The sequence below is a fragment of the Perca fluviatilis genome, chromosome 7 (genome assembly GCF_010015445.1).
Source record: "Perca fluviatilis chromosome 7, GENO_Pfluv_1.0, whole genome shotgun sequence".
Taxonomy (NCBI): domain Eukaryota; kingdom Metazoa; phylum Chordata; class Actinopteri; order Perciformes; family Percidae; genus Perca; species Perca fluviatilis.
Genome location: NC_053118.1, coordinates 39369323 through 39391822, shown reverse-complemented (window position 1 = coordinate 39391822; position 22500 = coordinate 39369323). Strand labels below are relative to the sequence as shown.

General features: G+C 40.6%; 1 long non-coding RNA gene across 1 annotated transcript; it reads right to left on the bottom strand.

Moving 5' to 3' along the window:
• Positions 1–3615: 3615 nt before the first annotated feature.
• LOC120563028 lies at positions 3616–6277 on the bottom strand. Its single transcript, XR_005639894.1, has 5 exons — positions 6252–6277; positions 5273–5348; positions 4557–4693; positions 4292–4419; positions 3616–4150 (listed from the first exon to the last, which is right to left on the bottom strand). It is a non-coding gene; the product is annotated as an uncharacterized LOC120563028 (long non-coding RNA).
• Positions 6278–22500: the final 16223 nt, after the last annotated feature.

Here is a 22500-nt window from a genome sequence, read left to right as displayed (position 1 = left end):
GGCATGTAAGAAATGACCAACAATTGCCTGAAAACGGACCCAAAACTGACCTAAAACTCATATATAGGGCCTAACTCATTTGGTCATTGTCATATATAACAATGACCAAAAATTGACTGAAAACTGACACAAAACTGACGAAAATCTGACTGAAAACAGACCCAAAACTGATCTAAAACTGTTTGAGAACTGACCAAAAACTGATCAAAAACTGATTGAGAACTGACCCAAAACTGACTGAAAACTGACACAAAACTGACCAAAATCTGACTGAAAACAGACCCAAAACTGATCTAAAACTGTTTGAGAACTGACCAAAAACTGATCAAAAACTGATTGAGAACTGACCCAAAACTGATCAAAAACTGACTGAGAACTGACCCAAAACTGATCAAAAACTGACCCAAAACTGACCTAAGATAACCCATTTGTTGTTGGGTTATTTTAAGAGAATAAAACCAAATATCTATATTGTTTGTTAGTTATTATTTATATAACATATCCTATATGAGATTATACCTAAAGGCAGTTTACATATTGTGAAATATATTAATATTCAAACATATTATTTATAATATTCTGAAATATATATATAATATTATTAATTTTTTCCATAAAACTGAAACATTAAAGTCCCTTTAGGGGACTGTCACCCCTTTAAAAAAAACTTAAACTAGGCAGAGAATCCTTTAAAACCCCTAAATATAAAGATAGTATTGGCTCCAGTGATTCACACTATTCACAACTTCTTTGGTTCCCGGAAATGTGAGCAGAGTGAGACATCCCCACGTCATCCTCCCACTGGAGTGGTCCTCGCGGGAGTGGAGGCCCCGCCCCCTTTGTTGCGTCACTGTAGTGTTACGTAATAAATAGGAATTTTACTTATAAGCACCTTTTCTGGCAATAAAGAATAAAACAAATTAAATAATAAAATAAAAAATAACAATTGTACTTATAAGCACCTTTTCTGGCAATGAAGAATAAAACAAATTATATAATAATAAAATAAAACAATAATTGTACTTATAAGCACCTTTTCTGGCAATGAAGAATTTAAAAAAATAAAATAATATCTTATGTCTATCTCAGCTCGTTCTGCGGTGAGAAAACATTAACTCTTATCAAAAATATATCAGATGAATCATTCTGTATAATCTTTATATTTATATAACATGTATTCAGGGTTTGCCCCGACATTATAACTCTGAGGTGCAGCAGCCGAGCCGGTTTGGCTGAGCTCAATGATTGTGAAGCACCGAAAAAAAGCACCAAAAATAGCTAAAAAAGCGCCAAAAACAGCAGAAATAAGCACCAAAAACAGCGGGGAAAAAATGCCAAAAACAGCGAGGAAAGAAGTGCCAAAAACAACAGCTCGCCACGCACACGTGGGAGACCAAAACATTGCAGAATGCCCTGCAAAAAGCAAGGGGGGTAAGCTTCGCTTCAGAACTGGAACCTCCTATGGCGCCATTTTGATGCTACCAAGCCATCACCTCCCGTTAGCATCCCATTGACTCCCATTCATTCTGACGTCACTTTGACAGAGAATAACTTCACATCTGAAGAGTTTAAAGACTCTATTTGTCCGTTGTTTATTTCTGAAGAAACACGACAATGTATAAAAGGCTCCATTACCTTGTAGCTCACGTTATGGCTCCGTAGCAGACGCTTTTATAACAATAGGCTAACGATTGGGTCATAACCACGAGACTTACTGTCACACAGTAGAGGAATTACCGTATAGTACAGGAGAAGCTCACAGGCAGTTTGGACTTCCATTAGCTGTTTAGGTTTAATGACTAATGTTAACTAGCATGTTAGTGATCAGTAATTACTAATGTTAACTAGCATGTTAGTGATCAGTAATTACTAATGTTAACTAGCATGTTAGTGATCAGTAATGACTAATGTTAACTAGCATGTTAGTGATCAGTAATGACTAATGTTAACTAGCATGTTAGTGATCAGTAATTACTAATGTTAACTAGCATGTTAGTGATCAGTAATGACTAATGTTAACTAGCATGTTAGTGATCAGTAATTACTAATGTTAACTAGCATGTTAGTGATCAGTAATTACTAATGTTAACTAGCATGTTAGTGATCAGTAATTACTAATGTTAACTAGCATGTTAGTGATCAGTAATGACTAATGTTAACTAGCATGTTAGTGATCAGTAATGACTAATGTTAACTAGCATGTTAGTGATCAGTAATTAGCCTGTGCCTATGTTATCTCCTTACATATACCTACGCTCTCCGTCTCTGTAAGATTGGGAATGATTGAGATTTCTCTCGGCACAGCTACCAGAAGACTTCACACTTTCAGACAGGTTGCTCACGTCACATCTACGTCTTCAAGCTCAGCGGAGGCTGCTCAGTAACGCTCAGCCAGCACCGGGAAAGAGACTTCTGGTATCCTTCACTGGTCTCAGACCAGAGACTCGGGACCTGCTGGTCCAGTTTATATATATACTGTCTATGGCAAAAAGCCCCAATAAAAGAAAAGGTCCTATAAAAACAGCTCGCCCTAAATCATCGAAGGTATGGGAATACTTCAGCTTTAGTCCCAAACGTAATAACAGTGTTGTTATTTGCGCTCTTTGCCAAATGGAGTTGGCGCACCACACCAGCACAACAGCAACGTGGGAGCATCGGAGACGGAGGCAGCCCTTAACGAGTAGTACTAACGATGGCTGAATTAATGTTTGTGTAGTGTGTTGTGTAGCTTGAGCTCTGCGCACTATGCCATTAATCTTCTCTGTTTATGTGTGTGTCTGTGTTCTCTGTGTGTGTGTGTGTGTGTGTGTGTGTGTGTGTGCGTGTCTCTGTGTTTCTGTGTGTCTGTGTGTGTGTGTGTGTCTGTGTACGTGTGTGCGTGTCTTTGTGTGTGTCTATGTGTGTACGTGCCTCTGTGTGTGTGTGTGTGTGTGTGTGTGTGTGTGTGCGTGTCTCTGTGTGTGTGTCTGTGTGTCTGTGTTTCTGTGTGTCTGTGTGTGTGTGTGTGTGTGTGTGTGTATGTGTGCGTGTGTGTGTGTGTGTGTCTGTGTGTGTGTGTGTGTGTGTGTGTGTCTGTGTGCGTGTGCGTGTCTTTGGGTGTGTCTATGTGTGTACGTGCCTCTGTGTGTGTGTGTGTGTGTGTGTGTGTGTGTGTGTGTGTGTGTGTGGCGTGTCTCTGTGTGTGTGTGTGTGTGTGTGTGTGTCTGTGTACGTGTGTGCGTGTCTTTGGGTGTGTCTATGTGTGTACGTGCCTCTGTGTGTGTGCACACTAAAAAATACTGGGCTGAAAATAACCCAAATTGGGTTATTCCCAACCCAGTACCTGGTTCAATATAGGACACATGCTGGGTTGTTTTGACTTTTTGAACTGGGTTGAAATTTTAACCCAGTATAAGGGGTTGCTTCGCCTAACCAAAGCCTGGGTCATTCTGACACCAATGTTGGGTTAATGCAACTCATTACTGGGTCAGGCCCACCAGCCCAAATATTGGGTTAAATTGACCCCCTTGTTGAGTTGATATTTGACCCATTCATTTAGTTATTCTTTCATCTATGAAATTCCTATATATTCCTATATATTATTTATTAATAATAACAGACAATGCATACACTTCATTAATGTCACTGATTTTATTGAACAATATTTAATTTACTCATTTAAAGAGAAAAACTGGAATAACAATAACAAGCCCAATTCCCTTATCACATGAGCGTTTCCAAAGAAGAAATGCATGGGGCCACATTATCCCTACCTCATTTCAAAATGAGTATCAAATAACTGGACTAATACCAAGCAACAATTAACAATAATTCATTTCCTCCTTATATTCCTCCTAAATATCAGAGAGAGAAAGAGAGACAGAGAGAGAGAATTCCCTTATCGCATGAGCATTTCCAAAAAACAAACTACCACCCCCCCATTCTTTCTGGAGGAACTGCTAAGCAGAGAAACACTGCTTTGGGAAATTGATATCAAACATAAAAACATTTGACACAAACATGTACAGCTTGGACAACGCTGTCGTGCTCCAGGGCCGGCCCACTGGGAACGGTGAATGCCTGAGAGCAGCAGTCCTCGCCTCCCAACACCAGGGTGCAGGGGTATGGTCTGCTCTGCTGCCTGAAGGTACTCCACCATGTTGGCTCCGACCTGCAAATAATAATAATATTCCATAAGTACTTGAATGACAAAGACTCTGACCAGCTGACAGCTAATGTTTTCTAACAGATTTTACATTAAAAGACCTGCATCACTAGATCCAAGGGGCTGTGTGAGTCTAGGACTACTCACAGGCTTAAGATCGATGAAGGCCTTCATGGCGTCAGACACTGTAGTCCTCACGGTCTTTCGGCCCATCCTGAAGACTGCAGGTGGAATCAGGCTTGGCAGAACCATCAGGGCAATGTAGTCTTTGGAGCCTGTAAAGAAAGAAAATAGTTTGACATAAGTATTATCATAGTTTATTTATCTATTATCATAGAGTAGCTTATGGCTCGAATAATGCACAAATCCAAATATACAAATCTAAGGGTTATGTTGATGTTATAATTTCTACCTTGAGACAAAGACTGTGTCTGCACCTGGAGCTCCCCCCCCCACTGGGCCGCATGAACAAGCTTCTCGCTGAACCTCCTCCAGGTCAAAGATTTAGTCTGATGCCTCTTTATGAAGAACCTCGAAGTCCTGCACAATCTGAGAGGGGGAGATTTAGAATAATTAATTAAATCATATATCATCAAAACAAAAATAATAAGATAAGTGAGAGAGAAAGATTGAGCAAAAGAGAGAAAGTGTGTGTGTGTGAGATTGAGAGCACATTTTGTAATAAGAAAATTACATTTAAAGTATTGCTGTGCACAATGGTAGACAGAGGTGTAGTGGTGAAATAAGAGGTAGCTAAACTATAAATTCTGTGGCCATGGTAAGGTTAATAAAACCTCATGCCAATTGTTTGCCTTCTATAGTTGTGGAATTTCTGTCACTATCGAAATGGTATTTCAGGACCTACAATGGTGACCACAGGTGATGGGTAATCAAAATGTGATTCTGTTTAGGGAGGCATGGTCTTCAGTGGCACATATAGAGTGTTGGATTCTTTTACATAATGCTCTTACATGTCAAGATGTTGTACATCTAAACAAAATGGAGTATTGTGTAGCCTACAACTTCATTGGGGTGTATATAGGAGGATAGGGTAACTCCTTTTTTTAATGTTGACATATTCAATAATATTAATAATAGGCATATAGTACAACAATATAACATATTTACCTGCAAAAGTGTCAATCAGCTCAAGAAGTTGCCGTTCTGTTAACTTTAGTTTAACAAAGTCCTCCATATTCAACCGCTATAGGAAAAAAAAAAAATATTTTTTAATGTTCAATCAATGTATGGAAGTGTATTTTGCAGTCAGTCTGTCTGTCTGTCTAGTGAAAATATAACGGTGTTGCTGTAATCTAGTGCCATGTAGCTAGCTAACTAGTGGTCTTTTCATAATCACTTAAAAACTTTGTATTTCTACAAAGTGTGTTAACTGTACTAAACACAAATTAATTTGTCAACAGAATGCGTGCAATGCACCTTCATGCTTCGTTGCTCTGTACTAGCTACTAGCTAGCTTACGGATGAGTCAGCAATTACGCAGCTAGCGCTTAGCGGTTAGCATTAGCAATCTTTTAAAACGTTATAATACTTCATATCATAGTGAATTTGTCCGTGATTCTCTGGTTACCACACACACAAATGTTTATAAAGCACTGTTTATGTGTCACTCCCTCGAGAATTAGAAATAGTCTCCATTTAAATCTTAGGTATCATGCTACAATATTAACCTACTAGCTAGCATTAGCGCTATCATACTTGAACTTGCGCTTAGCCTTATAGCATGCATGAATCGTAGTTGGCTAGAAATCACTGTTGCTAACTGGATTATCAGAGCTAAAACGCTCCTCCTATCCGGCAATGAATCAAGATACGTAAGTAACCAGTAACCGGAGCTAAAGTCTGCTGTTTGACTGCAATGAAGCACTGTTGTAGTAAGCAGCTCCTTGCTAGCTGCTTGCTTAATTAGCATCAGTGGTAGCCGTTAGAGGGGCGTACGGCTGCTTTCGCGCTAAAGTAAAGAGTTCTACAGGCTGTCCCGTATGGAAATAATGATTATTATTATTATATATATTATAACTAACAACTAGCACGCTCGTGTTTCTGTTGAAGACAGAGGTAGTTTTCTAAAAAATGAGAAATGACAAACCTTCAGTGTTTCCAAAAGTGTTCTCCGTACCGGAGAAAAGAAAAGACCGTTGGAGGAGGAACCAAACTTGAATGTAACCAAACCACTGGGTTAGAATGACCATTGGTTGGGTTATTTAGATCAAGGCACAGTCCAAAACCATTAACCCAACTACTGGGTTACTGAAAGTAACCCAATATGGGTTGAATATACATAATACAGGGTTAAACAGCCTCAACCCAGTGGTTGGGTCAATAAAATAACCCAGTATTTTTAAGAGTGTGTGTCTGTGTGTGTCTGTGTGCGTGTGTGCGTGTCTCTGTGTGTGTGTGTGTGTGTGTGTGTGTGTGTGTGTGTGTGTGTGTGTGTACGTGTGTGCGTGTCTCTGTGTGTGTGTCTGCGTGTGTGTGTATGTGCGTATCTGTGTGTGTGTGTGTGTGTGTGTGTGTGTCTGTCTGTCTGTCTGTAAGTGTATGTGTGAGTATGTGTGTGTGTGTGTGTGTGTGTGTGTGTGGGTGTGTGTGTGTGTGTCTGTGTGTGAATGTGTCTTTCTGTATGCGTGTGTGAGTTATGTGTGTGTGTGTGTGTCTTTGTGTGTGTGTGTGTGTGTGTGTGTCTGTCTGTCTGTCTGTCTGTCTGTCTGTCTGTAAGTGTGTGTGTGAGTATGTGTGTGTGTGTGTGTGTGTGTGTCTGAGGAATGAGCGACATCTAGTGGACGCTAGAGGAAGTGCAGCGAGATCTCTTCTGCTTTATTTAGTTTATTCACTAAAACATACAACAACAATAGCAAATAATGCAGATATGTGAAATGGGACAGCCTGGTGAACTATCTGAGGCTCGTTATGTGAAAACACTTTACCAAGTCTACGTTACAAAGTGCTACACACAACACCAAAATCCCAGAGCAGTCATAAAAACATCAGGTTTTTAAAACATATAAACTACTGGGTGTATAAAAATGTGTACAGTGTAGTTAAGAAAAGGAAAAAAAGTTTAAAAAAAGAACTACAAGACAGTTTTCAAGGTCTTCACAGCTCAAACAATATCAGAAAAAATAAAGTTTGTTTTAATAACCCACCAGACTCCATGTAAATAATCAGGACTTTAGTGTATAGAGCATATCTCCACCAGACCCATGTAAAATCAGGACTTTAGCGTGTATAGAGCCAGCATATCTCCACCAGACTCCATGTAAATAATCAGGACTTTTAGTGTGTATAGAGCCAGCATATCTCCACCAGACTCCATGTAAATAATCAGGACTTTTAGTGTGTATAGAGCCAGCATAACTCCACCAGACTCCATGTAAATAATCAGGACTTTTAGTGTGTATAGAGCCAGCATATCTCCACCAGACTCCATGTAAATAATCAGATTTTAGTGTGTATAGAGCCAGCATATCTCCACCAGACTCCATGTAAATAATCAGGACTTTTAGTGTGTATAGAGCCGCATATCTCCACCAGACCTAAGTAAATAATCAGAGTTTAGAGTGACAGCATCTCCACCAGACTCCATGTAAATAATCAGGACTTTTAGCGGTATAGAGCCAGCATATCTCCACATGTAAATGGGTGAATTAAGGGTTTATTTCAACCAAATCAGAGTGGTGATTGTTGGAAAAATGGGAAAGATGAACAAAGACGGCTTTTGGTAGTTTTATTTAGTTTCTGTCCACTTTGAATGAAGTGTGTTTTACGATGATGAAAGTCCTGATAATTTACATGGATAGATAGTGGCTTATATACGCTAAAAGTCCTGATTATTTACATGGAGTCTGGTGGAGATATGCTGGCTCTATACACGCTTAAAAAGTCCTGATTATTTATTATGGAGTCTGGTGGAGATATGCTGGCTCTATACACGCTAAAAGTCCTGATTATTTACATGGAGTCTGGTGGAGATATGCGTGTTTCATTTAAAAAACCTGATTATTTACATGGAGTCTGGTGGAGATATGCAGGCTCTATACATGCTAAAAGTCCTGATTATTTACATGGAGTCTGGTGGAGATATGTGCTCTATTGACACGCTTAAAAGTCCTGATTATTTATGCAGTCTGGTGGAGATATGCCGGCTCTATACACGCTTAAAAGTCCGATTATTTACATGGAGTCTGGTGGAGATATGCTGGCTCCTATACACGCTAAAAGTCCTGATTATTTACATGGAGTCTGGTGGAGATATGCTGGCTCTATACACGCTAAAAGTCCTGATTATTTACATGGAGTCTGGTGGAGATATGCTGGCTCTATACACGCTAAAAGTCCTGATTATTTACATGGAGTCTGGTGGAGATATGCTGGCTCTATACACGCTAAAAGTCCTGATTATTTACATGGAGTCTGGTGGAGATATGCTGGCTGTAACAAACTGATTATTTACATGGAGTCTGGTGGAGTTTGGTAACCTGAGCGGGGATGGTGATTTCGGGCTGTTTCATGTTAAACTAAAAGGATCTTACTCTTTAACTAAAAGCTCTATCTCTGTAGGGATCCTTTCATTTGCACGTTAACGTTAACTTGCAGCCTGTTGAAACCGTTTCAGCTGCAGCAGAAGCTGGGGGCAGCGGGGATCAGAGAGGGAGTGAAGCTGAGATGGAGGAAGCAGCCCGATGGGAAGGTTTTCCACAGAGCGCCGCCTGCTGGCCGGGAGGAGGAACCAGGGATCCATATTTAATAAGTTAATAACCTGCAACGGGATTCATCCTGTGCTGATGTTTCTGTTTGAGATGAAAGTAAATTTCATCTTTAGGTTTTCAACTGTCATCTCTTAACAAAACACAACAACATAGGGTCAGTTTCAGCAGATATGACAGAAAGGCAGTTTAATAAGTCTGACCTACTGCACCTTTAATGTTTGACCTAAAAAAATACTTCAATTATTAACAATAAACTTCTGTCTGGACTAATGGTTCCCTCTGTGTGTCTGTGTGTGTGTTTCTGTGTGTGTGTATATGTATGTGTGTGTGTTTGTGTGTGTGTGTGTGTGTCTCTGTGTATGTGTGGTATGTGTGTGTGTGTGTGTGTGTGTGTGTGTATGTGTGTATAAATGTGTGGTTGTGTTTGTGTGTGTGTGTGTATGTGTGTGTGGTGTGTGTGTGTGTGTCTCTGTGTGTGTGTCTGTGTGTATATATATATATATATGTATGTGTGTGTGTGTATGTGTGTGTGTATATATGTATGTGTGTGTGTGTGTATTTATATTTTTTTGTGTGTGTCTGTTGTATATGTGTGTGTGTGTTGTGTGTGTATGTATGTTCTTTTTTATGTGTGTGTGTGTGTGTGTCTGTATATGTGTGTGTCTCTGTGTGTGTGTATGTGTGTGTGTGTGTCTGTATATTATGTGTGTGTGTGTGTGTTGTGTGTTGTGTGTGTGTGTGTGTATATATGTTGTGTGTATGTGTGTGTGTGTCTGTATATGTGTGTGTGTTCGTGTGTATGTGTGTGTGTGTGTTTGTGTGTGTGGTGTGTGTGTGTGGGGTTGTGTATATGTGTATGTGTGTGTGTGTGTCTGTATATGTGTGTGTGTGTGTGTGTGTATGTGTGTGTGTGTGTTGTGTGTGTGGTGTGTGTGGTGTGATTTTAACATCAGTGGAAGAAGTATTCAGATCCTTTACTGCAGTAAATTCATGATAACAGCAGATAAATGTAGCGCAGTAAAGTTAAAGTTAAAGTGCCTCAAAATTTGGAGAACATTTGGAGAACATTTGGAGAACATTTGGAGAACATTTGGAGAACATTTGGAGAACATTTGGAGAACATTATTCTACAACGTGAACTATCTCGACACCTTCCCAATAATCCACTCAGCACTCCGGTTGGTTCATATATCAAAAGTGAAGATTTATTCACATGAAAATTTAAACTGTGTCATCAAAACAGTCTATATCACAATATCACCCCCCCCCCTTCTTCTTCTTCTTCTTCTTCTTCTTCTTCTTCTTCTTCTTCTTCTTCACTTCCCAGACGATATGTTCAGTATTTTTCTCTTCATGTTATGATTGGTTTCTGGCTTTCTTCTGCATGTCCTTCTATTATTGAGTGTCTCCTAAATGTGTTTTAACCCTAAATAAATCAGATCATTCATTGCCATGATACTCTCTCAGTGACTACGTTTACAAGCTGTCAATTTTCGGGTTCTGGTCGGGTTAAGGTCACTATTCGGGTTTCTGAAACATTCGGAATTACCCGTTTACATGCGAGAGCAGAGAGAGTTACTCCTACATGGCATTTGTAATCAAATGGCGATATCCAGACAACCTTAAGACGCAATAACTTTTGGGTCCCCTTCTTATAAATCTCACTATCTCGGTACTTTCTACCGTCAACAAAAGACATTATATTCATGGTTTATCACCACACTAATAAAGACATTATATTCATGGTTTATCACCACACTAATAAAGACATTATATTCATGGTTTATCACCACACTAATAAAGACATTATATTCATGGTTTATCACCACACTAATAAAGACATTATATTCATGGTTTATCACCACACTGATGAAGACATTATATTCATGGTTTATCACCACACTGATGAAGACATTGGTTTCCTGCTCGCTCCAAAAGTGCTGTGCTGTGCTGCGTCTCGCCATGTTTACCCTTATATACTGTCTATGTGTTTACCTCTACTTCCTGTTTACTTCCGGTATACTGCGCGCAGGTTTTCTGCATTGACATATATATATATATATATATATATAACTATATTATTATAGTAAATAATTATTATTATAACTATGTTTTCTGGCGCATACAAGAAGTTCCTCTACTCAAAAGACCGAGACTCATTGCGAATAGAACATGCAGAACACAAATCAATGTTCCTTGTGATGGAGATATGCCGATACGCGTTTACATGGCCAAAATTTCGGGTTAGAAAAGGGGTAACCCAGGTAGCATATTCGGGTTTTTGCCGGTGTTTACATGGCCGAGCGCGACCGGGTTATTGCTAATATTCCGGTTTTGAACGGGTTATTGGCTGCATGTAAACGTAGTCACTGATCCTGCTGTGTTATCGTATGGGGGGGGCCGAGCTTCCCAGACGATAGTCACACCCATCACATCGTTACACAAACAGGCACTGGAAATAGTGGAGCGGAAACCATCAATGTGGCACCACTAGCGGCGCCAGGATTTTGACTGTAGGTGGGCCTCCAGAAAACTGGATGGGCCAGTTAAAATAAGCCCCAAAAAAAACCAGGTTCCCCCGGCATACAGACAGCCAGACACTAACGATAACGTTAGCCTAACTGTTAGCCTAACTGTTAGCCTACTTGCCTTGCTGGTGTGAGGGTGGGGGGGTACGGGAGGACTTGGTGGGGAAAGGGCGCCTGAGCAGGAAAAGCTCACTTGTAACCATGTTACTTAGTTTCCTCCTCCTGCTCCTCGGAGCGTTTCTTGCTGAATTTAAATGAAAACGAGCTGCTTTGCGTTTCATGTTTGCTAATAGCTACTGTCTGTGTCTGTCTCATTGAGCTAGTTTGAAAAGCTTGCGTGCAAACGTCCTTCATTTCATTGGATCACTTGCTGGTGACGATGCAGCCTGTGGGCGGGGCTTAAGAGTCCACACGTGGGGTAGAAGCCGCTGATTGGCTAAGAAGCTTTCACTCAAAGCTTTCCTCGGTCTGCTTATTGGATGAACTGCTAGACTGAAAATCACTCGCTACTCACTATAGGCCTGGGTCAAAATGGACGGACCCAGACCTAAAATGGGCGCGACCAGACCTAAAATGGGCGGGCCCAGACCTAAAATGGGTGGACCCAGGTCTAAAATGGGCGGGACCATATCTAAAATGGGCGGGCCCAGACCTAAAATGGGCGGACCCAGACCTAAAATGGGCGGGCCCAGACCTAAAATGGGCGGGCCCAGACCTAAAATGGGTGGACCCAGGTCTAAAATGGGCGGGACCATATCTAAAATGTGCGGGCCCAGACCTAAAATGGGCGCGACCAGACCTAAAATGGGCGGGACCAGACCTAAAATGGGTGGACCCAGGTCTAAAATGGGCGGGACCATATCTAAAATGGGCGCGACCAGACCTAAAATGGACGGGACCCAGACCTAAAATGGGCGGACCCAGATCTAAAATGGGCGGACCCCGTTCTAAAATGGGCGGGCCCAGATCTAAAATGGGCCCAGGCCCACCCAGGCCCAATGGTAGCGCCGCGGGTGTGTGGCACCACTGTTTCATAGTACAGAAATACAATACTTTTAAATTTTCAATCAATCAATCAATCAATCAATCAAAATGTATTTGTATAGCGCTTTACAACAACCAGCAGGTATCCAAAGTGCTTCATATCAGGAACTAAGAATAGAACAACATATCTTGCAATAAGAAGAATGAAACGTAGAAAACAGTAAAATCATAAAAAGGTTACATAGAAACAGGAAGAGGAAACTGTCACACCACTACTGCATATTAAAAGCCATTCTAAACCAGGTAGGTTTTGAGTTTAGACCTGAAAAGAGCAACATCTGTAATTGTGCGAATATATATCAGGGGGTAACTTGTTCCAGAGTCTCGGGGCAGCAACCGCAAAAGCCTGACCACCCCCCCCCATCGTTTGTACCTGGACCTCGAGACTTCTAAGACCAGTTGGTTAGAAGACCGCAAAGACTAAAATCTCAGAGACATTTTGACAGCTTTATTAAGCTTTCTTTTCTTAAACTGACTTTCAAATGCGCAAATAATCTAGCTCCAGCCGTACTCAAAACACATACCAGGAGAGTGGCCACTAGGGGGAGCAGTGGGTGGCAAGAGGGGCGGCAAAACCACTTTCAGGGGGCGCAGTCAAGTTTTTTCAGTGATAGGGACCCATTTTTGGAACGATTTACCAACTGAAATAAAAATCACAAACTGAACTGAAAACATTTAATAGAATGGCGAAATACTGGCTGAGAGATCAAATTCAAATTCAATTCAATTTTATTCATAGTATCAAATCATAACAGGAGTTTATCTCGAGACACTTTACAGATAGAGTAGGTCTAGACCACACTCTATGATTTACAAATGATAGAGTGTGGTACACACTGGGTCAGTTGTGTTGTGGTAATGTATTGTCTGTGGACATAGATATAGAACAATAGATATGACATGTAATTCTGACTTGCCATTCCAGGATGGCGGCCATCTTACCAGGGTTAAGTTTTAGAATTGCTTCCATTGGAACCAATGGGGAAAGAGGCTCATGTTGTCTTTATAATCCTTATATTTTTCTACCAATACATCAATAGTGGTTTTAATTCAAAGTAATGACTGTAAGACAACTGTGCCTTTCTAGAAAGAAACAAAAAACAGAGATTTGGGTGGGATTTTGATTGATATAGCTCCAAGAGAACAAGTAATTTTGTTCTATATCTATGTCTGTGGATGCATGGCTGGTTGGATATGGCTGCCAAGGTTATGGTTATGGTTAGGGTACAGGTGAGTGAGTGTAGAAACCTTTTATGCAACACATCTACACATATATACGTGTGTGTCTGTGTGTGTGTGTGTGTGTGTGTGTGTGTGTGTGTGTGTGTGTGTGTTGCAGCTGTGGACTGTGTGTTTCTGGCTGTTTTTGCGGCGCGTTCTCACTGCAGCAGGCAGCCACAGTTGGTGGCGTTCTTCTCCGTGTGCGAGGCGGCGAACATCTGGACGGCCTGCTGGTTGATCAGCGTCCAGAAGTTCTGGAAGGAGATGCTCTGTCCGCCCTGGACCCCCATCTGGGCCAGGACCTGACCCAGACCCTCCTCCGTCTCCACAGTCTGCAACACAGGCAACGGGAGGTCAGCCCGCGCAGCTACACATGGAAACAGTTAACGCACAAAACTCCCGAGACAGTGATGTCAGCCCCGAAGCATTCTGGGAAACACGGAGAGCCAAAATAATATGAAATATGACCGACACAAGGGACACTCGCTTATATTAAATTATTAAAAGTTGTTTTAAGGCGAGAAATTGCAGGCAGAAACATTGTGTCTTCATGTTTTTGTCACTCTTTATCTTCTAAACAACATCTTCTTTTCAAGACTGTCCTCCAGTAGACTCACATAGTCAGACCTTCCTCCACAGCTCTGTGGAGGAAGGTCTGACTAGTCCACACAGATACAGATTCAGATACAGTATTAGGGGACCACTAAGGTCTATATAAAAGATACTTCAGATACAGTATTAGGGGACCACTAAGGTCTATATAAAAGAGACTTCAGATACAGTATTAGGGGACCACTAAGGTCTATATAAAAGAGACTTCAGATACAGTATTAGGGGACCACTAAGGTCTATATAAAAGAGACTTCAGATACAGTATTAGGAGACCACTAAGGTCTATATAAAAGAGACTTCAGATACAGTATTAGGGGACCACTAAGGTCTATATAAAAGAGACTTCAGATACAGTATTAGGGGACCACTAAGGTCTATATAAAAGAGACTTCAGATACAGTATTAGGGGACCACTAAGGCCTATATAAAAGCATCCAAAGAGCACCATGTCATGGGACCTTTAATAAAAGAGTAATCAGTTACCTTGGAGAATCCCGGCAGCTGTTTGGAGATCATGGTCTGGAACTGGGTGGAGCTCATGGTGGGGGCGTCATCGGCAGCGTTATGAAACTCTGTGACCAACGTGTTGATGGCCAGCTCCAAATCTGAATACTGACACCACAAACATTGAATTGAAAGCCTTTATTGTCATTGTATTTTACAATACAGCGAAATTAGGAGCGCTACTCCACTGGGTGTATACAATAAATACAATAAATAATCCATACACAACGTGGCATCATGACTTCACGTAAACATACACGCCCACTTTCCTAAAGCCAAGTGGCGTGTTATCTGGACGCATGTCTATGCTGTATACAGCGGATGTAAACATACACACCACGTTATACCGAGAACGTGCCGTACTATCGCGAGAACAACGTCACACAAAACACAAAAAAATTACAAAAACGTGAAAAAAACGACAAAAACACAACGGTGACCAACGTAACACGCTTAGGACAACAATAAACGGTTGAGCTAAGGAAAGAAACATTGGGGGAAGGCTTAAAGGTGCCCTGCCACATGTATTTCATGACTTTGTGGTGATGTCTGAAGGTCAACCTCTGTCCTTATGCTTTTTTCCCCCAGCGTATTTCCTTGGAGAACGTTGGCACCAAGACCCTGGTTGCAGCTGTCGCCGTGGTCCTGCTGCACTCCCTGCTGAGCTCAGCGATGCCCTGCAATGTCATGCTGCGTCCTGCTGAACCCTGCAGCTTCCCGCTACATCCAGTCACTGTTCCATTATTAATGTGACTACTATCGCCACTGTTCATCACACCCCCAACCGGCTCGTCAGACACCGCCTACCAAGAGCCTGGGTCTGTCCGAGGTTTCTTCCCAAGAGGGAGTTTTTCCTCGCCACTGTCGCACTGCTTGCTCTTGAGGGAATTACTGGAATTGTTGGAATTGTCGGGGCTTTGTAAATTATAGAGTGTGGTCTAGACCTACTCTATCTGTAAAGTGTCTCGAGATAACTTATGTTATGATTTGATACTATAAATAAAATTGAATTGAATTGAATTAACCTTGGTTACCTTGTTTCAAGCCATTCTAGCGCGGTATAGAAAGCCTGCAGGAAGACTCGGTTCGATTTCTGCCAGTTCTCATTAATATTCAACGAGCTACGCTGTTTGAATCTGATTGGCTAACAGCTAGCCAATGAGAGCCTGGCTGTCAGAATCCTTTACCCTGCGCAACTGGGCGAGCTCATGAATAGTAATGAGCTCAGGCAGTATGATGTCAGACTGACCAGTTGTTGTGATTGGTCTGATTTCTCTTCTTCTGTTCAGTGACTAGAGCTGACAGAGGAGGTAGCAGTTCATTTACACATTCACAACATAACACAAACACACATATGGACCGTACAGTACAGGCCAAAAGTTTGGACACACCTTCTCATTCAATGTGTTTCTTTATTTTCATGACTATTTACATTGTAGATTTTCACTGAAGGCATCAAAACTATGAATGAACACATATGGAATTATGTACTTAACAAAAAAGTGTGAAATAACTGAAAACATGTCTTATATTTTAGATTCTTCAAAGTAGCCATCCTTTGCTTTTTTATTAATAAGAGAAATAATTCCACTAATTAACCCTGACAAAGCACACCTGTGAAGGTAAAACCATTTCAGGTGACTACCTCATGAAGCTCATTGAGAGAACACCAAGGGTTTGCAGAGTTATCAAAAAAAGCAAAGGGTGGCTACTTTGAAGAATCTAAAATATAAGACATGTTTTCAGTTATTTCACACTTTTTTGTTAAGTACATAATTCCATATGTGTTCATTCATAGTTTTGATGCCTTCAGTGAGAATCTACGATGCAAATAGTCATGAAAATAAAAAGGAAACGCATTGAATGAGAAGGTGTGTCCAAACTTTTGGCCTGTACTGTACATATCTCAGCTCTCCTGGGTGAAAATCCTGTGTTCTACCCATCCTCCACCCCAACCAATCTACCTTATGCGGACTTCGGTCCTTTCATACTACTACTACAAATGGCATACGAACTGGCGTGTCTTACATACACCACTTCATGAGATCAGTCTGCCTTACAGGACATATAAAACAGGATGAGAACAGTGGAACAGCAATGATCAGATAAGTGCAAGTATCAAACTGGGCTGGACTAACTACATTTGGTTAGGGAAACTATTGCATTTGGGAAAAAGCTATCAGTCAGTCAGCCAGCCACCCACCCAGTCAGCTAGTCAGCCAGCTAGTCATCAATGAGTAGCCTACATTTACATGCATACCAATATTCCGCTATTATTCCCAAAATGACAATATACTGAATGTGATAGCAGTCATGTCAACAGGATGTTCTGCTGGATATTCAGAATAAAACCTTAATCTGAATATAGCATTTTCAGATGAAGACATGTGTGATATTCTGGTATTATTCAGGATTTAGAGCCATTCTCTGGACATGTATACAGCACATTGGGAATCTGCGTCTCAATCTGGGTTTTTTACTGCAGTTTGTGACAGTTTACAGCCTCTCGTCTGTTTACGGCGTAGGGTCAGCTCAATGCGTTGCTAGGGTTACTGTACACTGACCAACCAGCAGGGCTGCAGACCCGATAAGAAGGAGGACCCCAGCTACTGGTGACCATGATCAGAGACTCAGATATCAGGTTGTTACATGTGAGGAGACCTTTTCTAGAAGCTGGTAGAAGGAATGAGAGAGAGACGCTGTGGTCACACACTGCAACAAATGGGTGTGTGTCTGTGTGTGTGTGTGTGTGTGTGTGTGTCTGTCTGTGTGTCTGTGTCTGTCTGTGTGTATTCCAAGAAAACTAAAAGATGCCGCTCTTATTTTGAAATAGAAATGTTTTTTATATGAACTCATATTTACACTAACCCCTCCCCCCGCCCCTTTTTTTTTTTAGCGTCCACTCAAACACTAAAATAAAGTACTTTTACGAAATAATAAAAACAGTTTGTAGCTTTAATTTGACATAATCTTGTGTATTTCTGGCTCTTTGATGTTGATTGAAGGACACTTTGAAGACGAAGTAGCTTTCCACCCAAACCCAAGCTGTGATGACGTCACTACAGATAAACGCTCTTATTGTTTTAAGGTGGGACTCTCGTTGACCGAGTGAGTCATTACGTCAACACGGGATCTTTGTAGTTGCTCACGGTCTGTCAGCCAATCAGAATCCGGGCCGAAAAGCAGCTCACGGTCCGTCAGCCAATCAGAATCGAGACAACCGAGAAGCAGTTAGATTTGATCTAAAAACGTCTCGTTTCTGAGTCATGTCTTTGATTTGCTTGTTTTAAATGTTGCTCGCTCGCGTTGCACCTTAAAGAGGTCCAAAAGTTAATCATTTACATCTTCACCTGGGATCAAAGTACAGAGAAACATGAAGGGCCCTATCTTGCACCCAGGGCAACCTCCCTTGTACACCGACGCAGGGATCATTCCTGTTTTTCACCCGATGCACAGCTGACTCTTCCCTCCATGCATCGACTATTTTTTTTTTATTTAATCATTTATTTCATTCATTTAAAAACAAATGCAACAACAGCATTTAACATGAATAAAAAGGAGCAGAAAGAAGTCAAACTTATAATGTCTGCCCCTTATCAACACAAAATCATTTACAGTTCCAGGTCATTAGAGCTGTCTCATGCAGCCGTCTCGTTTTCTAAGACATCAACACAAAATACATCAATAATTTTGATCTGCTACTCCGCAGTATTATATTTCTGCAACATTGATAATTTAACACACTTCTTAAACACATAGATGGACTTTGAGTTTTTAATTCTACAATCAAGACCGTTCCACAAACTGACTCCTTTGATTGTGAGACATTTTTCCTTTACAGCCGATTGAAACCTAGGTTTTGTAAAAACCTCAGTACCTTTTAGTTCATATCTACTTTTCCTCTTGGAGAATGTATTTAGCAAATTATTTGGTAAACATTCCAGATGGGCTTTATACATGGTTTTTAGAAGGTTATATTCTACTAATTCATTAAATTTCAGTGTTTTTAGTTGTATGAATAAAGGATTAGTTGGATCTCTGTATCCACTTCCACTGATAACTCTAATCGCTCTTTTCTGTAAAAGTATAATTGGATTAATGTATGTATGACTATAGCGAGGTCATCTTGCTCTAACGTTAAGACTACATCGCAAAGACATCACCGTGCATTCATAGCCTCGTGATTCAGTGAGAATGAGCCTAAAACATCGGGAAAGTATGTTCTTGTGACATTTCTTTATTTACATTTTGTCAAAAAGATAAAATCAATAGCAAACAGTCTGTCTCCTCGTCTGTGAACCGCGCCTGGCGTGCGCCCGTGGATGTATTAAGAGCCTCTTAACATCCTATTAAAGGGAATGGGAGATAACGCTCTGATTGGTTTATTGCACGTTACGCCCAAACCACGCCTGTGAGTAACGGAGGTCAGTGTCACGCTTATCAGTTAAATTCTCTAAGCACAAACGGACAGTTGGAAAAACAGAAAAATGGGTTCAAATATCAAATTTTTCATATTTTTTCCGCCTTGACAAAATTTTTTATCTTTAAACTGTTTTTCCAATTTTCTGTTTGTATCCAGAGAATCAGAAATTTAGAAAATTACAAAATTGCATCTGGGCTCCAATTATTCAATACTGCCATGATATTCTCTCCCTCGTTCCACCTTGCTAAGCCCCGCCCCCCCACTCGAAACCATCAGTTGCACCTCTGACCCCAAAGTCTGTCAGTTTTTCATTTTGGTCCATATTCAGTTACTGACCTGCATATTCAGCAATGTAGAGAATACCACGGCAGTATTATTGAATAATTGGAGCTCAGACTCAAGTTTGTCATTTTCTCAATTTCTGATCCTCTGAATAAAAAACAGAAAATTGGAAAAACCATTTAAAGATCCAATTTTTTGATTTGTCAAGGTGGAAAAAAAAGAAATTTTTTATATTTGAACCCATTTTTCTGTTATTCCAAATGTCCGTTTGTGCTTAGAAAATTGAACTGATAAGCGTCACACTGACCAATGGAGCTACTTGGGACCAACCCGTTTTAGATTGGCGTCGGGCGCGAGAGTCATTTATCCTGCCGGTATCATAGCAACCAGGGCTGCTCCCTCTTCAAGGGTTCTGCAGGTATCAGCAAATCTCATTTCATGTCCCTTTTAAACTAATTTCATGCCCATGTCCAACTGCAGATACTTTCACACACAAATTGTAAGCCTTTGACAAAGCCAATTTTTAATATTTGAAAATCCAAATTTAACTGTCAGATGGCTCACGAGACTGTTTACAGTCATTAAACGCAACACAAAGTGCTTCACAGAACAAGAACGAAACAGAAATAAAAATATTTAAAACACTGTTCACTGAGCAGCTCGCGTCTCTGCACCGATAATTCAAAGTAATGACCTTATACTGCTTACGGCAGTAGGCAAAATCGCCAAAATCATCTCAACCGGTCCCAAAACTTGCATTTTCCCATTTTTCAGTCATTTGATATTTCCTCCGTTCTTTCGCCACAGCGTACTCTCACTCACACCACAGACAGCAGACTCACACTCACCGCACGCTGCATTACTAGCATCCAGAGACGCGACTTCGTGCACCAGCTGCTTAAAAACAGCCAATTAAAAGGTTCCACCTGTTCGATCAAAATTAGATTTAGATGTTTATATTTGGACTACAGGTGGAAATTAGCAATTGTTGCTATAACCTGGCCCAAGACATATTCATCTTGTTTAACAAGTTTAATGTTTATTTGTGCACTGTCCCTGTTTCAAATAAATCAATTTCCAATTTCCAATATAATCAAAATAAATCGTGAAAAAACAACGTTTTTATTCCATCAAGTTTACATAATTTTGAATGCCTTTGAAGTTCATGCTTTTTCATGCCAGTTCATGCCTGAATTTTCACAAAATCTATTTAATTACTTTGCATGCTTTTTTAATGACCCGCGGAAACCCTGCTCTTAGTCGATCAGTCGACTAATCGGTGGTTTTGGTCTTAGTCAGCTTAGATCTCTTTAGTCCATTAGTCATGTCTGATGCTGTTTTCATGCTGAATGACTTATTTTTCAAGAAACGTACGAGCACATCTCTGGTAAACACAAGAATTAAAGTGGTGCTTTTAGCACGACTCTTTGCGGAGAAACTCAGATTTACAGATCTGTCGATTAGAGACGCAAACACCACACACACACACACACACAGACACACACACACACACAGACACACACAGACACACACACACACACACACAGACACACACACACACACAGACATACACAGATACACACAGCTTTACAGATCTGTTGATTAAATCAACTAATCGATTAGTCGATACGATTGAATGAGTGTTAGTCGACTCAGAAGTTCTTTAATCGAGCTCAGCCCTAATAGCAACAGCGCCCGAGATGCGCCCACAAAGCTACTTGATACTTGTGTTTCAGATGGTTAAAATAGGGCCCTAAATCTCATATTCCAGACTGACTGTCTCATGAAGTGGCGTCTGTACGACACGCCAATTCGTACGCCATTATTGGCGTGTTATGAAGACGCGTACTCGCGTTTAGTTTATCGCCTCCGTTGACTTACTTTTACTGTTGTGTCTAATTATGATCGTACTGTATATTCAATTATTGTTAAGGACAGCCTCGAAAACGAGATGGTGCATCTCAAGGGGTTACTCCTAATAAAGAAATTTTCAACTTACGTTACCTTGCGATAGCGTGTGAATGGACGCCGTAGCGAGTAGTATGAAAGGGCGAAAGATCTGCGCAGGGAGGTCGGGTCAAACACGGGACTCTGACCCAGGAGTAGGGCTGGGCCATATGGAGAAAATCAGACATCGCCATGTTCCTGTCCTAATACCTCAATGTCGAGATATTGTCGCGATATTCTAGGGTTGACAACTGGTGCTTCAACAAAATATCTTCACGATGACATTTAACATATGTAATCTTCAGTAATGTGGTCATAATGTCTGGGTAAAAAATAACAGAACAGCTGGACTAGTCTGGTAACACAGAAAAGTACATCACTTTACTGTAATGCAGCCTTTAAAACCAGGAAAATACACTTAAGCCACTTACGATATTACGATTTCCAAAATCTAAGACGATATCTAGTCTCATATCACGATATCGATATATCAATATAATATATATAATATATCGATATAAAGAGACTTCAGATACAGTATTAGAGGACCACTAAGGTCTATATAAAAGAGACTTCAGATACAGTATTAGGGGACCACTAAGGTCTATATAAAAGAGACTTCAGATACAGTATTAGGGGACCACTAAGGTCTATTAAAAGAGACTTCAGATACAGTATTAGGGGACCACTAAGGTCTATATAAAAGAGACTTCAGATACAGTATTAGGGACCACTAAGGCCATATAAAAGAGACTTCAGATACAGTATTAGGGGACCACTAAGGTCTATATAAAAAAGACGACTTCAGATACAGTATTAGGGACCACTAAGGGCTATATATAAAAGAGACTTCAGATACAGTATTAGGGACCACTAAGGTCTATATAAAAGAGACTTCAGATACAGTATTAGGGGACCACTAAGGCCTATATAAAAGAGACTTCAGATACAGTATTAAGGGACCACTAAGGTCTATATAAAAGAGACTTCAGATACAGTATTAGGGGGACCACTAAGGTCTATATAAAAGAGACTTCAGATACAGTATTAGGGGACCACTAAGGTCTA